Raw genomic sequence first — 5,100 nt, 5'->3', positions numbered from 1 at the left:
TTTAATCAATTAAAACTTAAATTAAGATGAATATAATATTTATTAATATAGCGTTTAAATCCGAAATCGTACACCACCGTATTGACCGGTATCAACGAAATATATCGTACCGTTGGCCAAACCGGACAGCCTCCGGTATGGTATTGACTCCCCTTGCTTTTAACAGGCTATTCAAATCAATCTTCTAACTACTTGACAGTTGGTAGTTAGTTAGTGTAACACTCCCCAACAACTTAACTAACTCCTAATTAACAACATGTTGAATAGTTGTTTTTCACATTGTTGATTATAGAGCTAGTTAGCTGCATCAAAGTCTAGTTATATTACAAGTGTCCTCCAATTATAACAAGAATAAGTAGAGTACAAGTAAGCTAACAAAGACTAGTGTAAACTAATTACAAGTAACCTATGAAGCATGGGTGCATTTTAGGACTCATGTGCGGGTGCGGGTGCGGGTGTGGGTGCTGGACTCAGCAATTTTTGAAAAAGGTGGATGCGGGTGCGGCGGGGCTCAGCGATTAAAAAATTATAAAAATATTTTTATTTATATTTTTAATATATTGCTAAGCATACTTTTATATAATAATAATAATAATAATAATAATAATAATAATAATAATAATAATAATAATGATAAAGTTTTTGACACTTGAATTATTGACAGAGGCATTAAAATAAATGAAGCTTCTCATAAATAATAAATAAATAAAAAGATGTGACTTAGCTCAAAAATAAAATAAATGATATATGTAGTAAGTATTAAAATAGGTGCAGCTTCCTATTAAAAAAGAAAAAGAAAAAAAAAGGGATAGATGTGGCTCTCACGTGTTTGGTCAGAGAAGCGTGAGAGCCACAAAGAAAAAATAAAGCTTTTTTATCTCCTGGGACAGTCATAAGAAACAGAGCTCTTCAAAAAAGAAAAGAAAAAAGAAACAGAATAAAACTCACTCAAGAAGACGAAGTAAAGAAGAAGAAGAAGAAGAAGAAGAAAGGGGCTAAGGCCGTGAAGAAGAAGACAAAGAAGCAAAGAAGAAGAAGACGAAGAACAGTGAGTTACAGACTGATACGACTCGGAGAAGTCTTTGAATTTCGGCCTTCAGCGGCAACAGAACAGAACGGCAACGCTATGAAAAAAAAGAAGAAGAAGGTGAAGAAGCAAAAAAGAAGAAGAAGAAGAAGAAGAAGAAGAAGAAAAGGGTTAAGCTGGTGAAGACGGAGTATCAAATCCAAGTATTTTCGATTTTAAGTTTTTTTTTTTTTTTTTTCTTACCAGCCGATTTCCTTTTTCTGGCGAAACACACAATATTCGGTCTGATAGGCCCAAATCGGCCGATTTGAGCCTCGTTGGCGCAAGTCGGGGAATCCACGTGGCAGGACACGGCCCGACGCGGCACAGACGTGCGGTCAGCGGCGTCCCTCCCGCATCACCGCGTCCAGCCGAGCTAGACGCGGGTGCGGCTCCTCTGGAGTCGCGTTCGTGCATTCCAGCAAGTAACTAAAAAGCTCAAGTACAAGTATCAATACAATGCAGCAACAACTACACTCATGCAGCAGTGATAAGCACCAGCCATGTAACTGGCACACAGTAACTCAACTATCTCAGCTGATGTAGACAGTAGGTGGCAGATTATGTAGCAATGAATCTAGCAAGCAATTATGCAACAATAGACAAACAGGCATATAGAAGCATAACGGTAGCTAGTTCAATCTTGAGGGTCATAACATTTTTCTTTTTTGGGCTCAACCCCTTAAATTGCCATCCTTCAGCAGTTATAGTTCAATATCATAAATAGTTACTATCCTCCTTCATTTCTATCATCTCAAGTCTAACATTTAAAGCTTACCTAATTTTGGATTTTAATTTATCCATGAATATTTTAGTTAGCTTTCAATATATTATCTATCAAAAATTAATTTATCCATCAATATTTTTCTTTTCTTTAAAATTCTTCGGTTGTCATCACTTGATTTAAAAACTCATCAATCTGATTTTTTAAACGGTTGCATTTCCTCCTTATTCCAAACCGTATGACATCTCTTTGAGTCTCTAATCTCTCTATGACAAATGAACTAAGGCCTACTTAATACTGGGATCCTATGATTGGAAACCTATACTTCATAGAGATATGGAGGTACTCTAAATGTCTGTTTCATTTTTTCCCTATAGGTATTTGTTTATTTTATTAAGGAGAGAGTTTTGAATTTGATGTGATATTTTTTTCATTTGGATTGGAATTGTGGTTTATTTATTTATTTATTATTTTTAAGGTTTTGGACCTTAAAGTGTGTTTTATTTTTTTTTCTTCAATTATAAATATTATTGAGATATGTTTTCTTTGTTTTAGATATATAGAGAATGTTTAGTTGATCACAACAAATAAACACACAAATAACCAATAACAATTGGCTTACCAAATACTCTAGGCAAACAACCAAAAATCACTATTATAAATTGAATTACAACTGCATAAACTCTCACGAAAAACTCTCAACATAAATTAACCTAAAACACCCAAATGTGTGCTAACTAATATGCTAAACACTACAGAACTTAGTCTTTTAACTCTCCCTACGCTATTTCTCAGAACTTTCACACACCACCATTCTATTTATAGAAATTAGTGTATATAATACTATGACATCTGCTGATCTAGGTACTACTTATCTTCTTTTAGTCATTCCTATCTGCCTATAATTTGTCTTTGTGCATCTCCATGTACTAGTAGATAACCGATCACTTTATGGCTTTGGGTGATGGGTTTTGTTAGCCTTGGGTTCCCAGAATGGGGAGTTCTGATAAAGTCATGAGGCTTGGAATCCTTGAATGCTTAGGAGGTCACCATGTTTCTCAAATTAGTACTGGGTTGTACCACACAGTTATGGTCACTAATCATGGAAAAATCTTTGAGTTTGGAGACAATGAAAAAGCACAGTTGTTAAATTACCAATTGTCCCAAAGTTTAAGTTGTTAGGAAATGGTGAATTTAATCACTTAACCATAAATCTACACTCCCCCTCACTTGTGGCCTAAACTTCCCTTAATAAGTGGGGGCCCAACAAGTGGAAATTTAATATTTTGAATGGGAGGTAGAGTAAAGACAGGGATCGAACTCAAGATCTCCTGCTCTGATATCATGTTAAATTACCGATGGTCCTCAAAAGCTTAAGCTGTTAAGAAATGGTGAATTTAATCACTTAACCATAAATCTAACAACAGTTTGGGCATGACACCTTGAGAACATGCCTTGAACCTACTAAAATTTCCTTCCATGAAATGACAGAATGACACAAATGTTGATTTCAGATAGCGAGTGACATTAGGGAGTTACCATTTGCTTTGTGTTGGTTATTTATTGTAACTTTGTATCAAAAGTGAATACTAGAAGATTTTTATTTTTATATTTTTGAATTGCATATATATATATATATATAGGAATTGTGAATATATGTTGTATTTAAGATTAATTTTGTAGCATCCAAAACTTCCTTTCTTCTAGTAATTATTTGCTGTGAGATTTTTAATTGCATAGAAAGCTAAAAAGTTCTGCATGGTTATTTTTATAGGCAAAATATGAACCTGGGTTCTTTGGGAGGGATTGGAAGAGAATTCAACTCTCAAGAACTACCTCAGTAACAGTAAGCAATAACCAAAACTCCCCTATGAGAAATATGTCGCTTGGGTTGCCTTGGGCTTCAACCCTCGAGAAGAAGTACCTCAGTAATCAAAACTCACCTAAGAGTTCCATAAAAAAATAAAAATAAAAACTCACCTAAGAGAAAATCTGTCATAAAGCACATGTAGAAAATCTCAGAGCTAGTTTTAGTTTCTGTTTTTATGATTAGCATTAGCATTTGGCTTTTCAAAACCACATTTAGCCTAAATTTTCACAAAACTCATGCAAAAGCTTCATGAAGAGGCTCAATAAATTGTCGAAAAATTTGTAACAATGAACAGTGGGCCAAAACATTTATTGAGCACTATTCACTCAATACATCAATAAATAATTTTTTTAGTTCATTTTCTCACATCTCTCTCTTTGTGTTTGACTATTTGAGTAGAATAGTGTTTGAAACTTTTGGAGCAAAATCAAATTATTCTAAATCTGATGGATTTAAATTGCAATTTAGTCTATTATTTGCTTAAATCATGTTCCATTATCTAAGACTGCCTTGTGTGTTAGGGATTTTGCCATCAAGGGAGCACTTGTAGCAGTAGAGCTAAAAAGCTATATAGCTATTTTAGCTCCACCAAAACACAAAAATAATCATATAGTAGTGGAGCTATAACTATTTTTTTTTAGTGCACATCTATAGATAGATCTGCATTGTAGCTGAGAGCTAAAAAATAAAATAATTTTTATTCTCACTTACTATTAAAATATTATTTATTTGTTTTTCCTTTTCCATTCAGAACTCTCAACTCTCATCTCTCTCTCTCAACTCTCTCAGCTCTCCCTCAACTTCCTCTCACTGCTGCCAGCCCACCCCACATTGCCGACCCACGCCACTGGCTCATGCCGCTGATCCACATCACCAACCCATCTTACCCTTACTTGGTTGTTTTTTTTTTTTTTTTTTTTTTTTTTTTTTTTTCCTACTGTGGGCTGTGGTATGGTGGTTGTTGTGGTTGTGTGGATAGATCGGCATTAGTGGGTGGCTAGGTTCGTCGGCATCAGTGGGCTGTGGGTGGGTTTGTGGGTAGAATGGTGTGTTCGTGGTGGTGGCTCGGGTGGGTTTCATGGTAGTGGGTGTGGGTGTTGCCTGGTGGGTCTGGTGGGTGTGGGCTTGGTTGATTTTTTTTTTCTTTGTTGTGGGCTGTGGTGGTGGTGGTGGTGGTGGTGGTTGTGGTTGTGATTGTGTGCAGTGAATATATTATTTTATTATAGTGGGTATATTATTTTATTGTAGTAGATATCTTATTTTATTGTGTTGAAAGCTAAAATAGATCCACTGCTGCAGCATATATTTAGGTAAAATAGATAATGTAACTTTTTGTGGTGTCAAATAGCTAAATTTTTAGCTTCACTGCTGTGGATACTCTGAACTACATTTGGGCTTTGATTTGCTTGTAGTTGTTGTTGTGGCCCATAACAACTTTGT

The sequence above is a fragment of the Quercus suber genome, unplaced genomic scaffold, assembly GCF_002906115.3.
Source record: "Quercus suber isolate HL8 unplaced genomic scaffold, Cork oak 2.0 scaffold_145, whole genome shotgun sequence".
Lineage (NCBI taxonomy): Eukaryota > Viridiplantae > Streptophyta > Magnoliopsida > Fagales > Fagaceae > Quercus > Quercus suber.
This window is presented reverse-complemented; position numbering follows the sequence as displayed.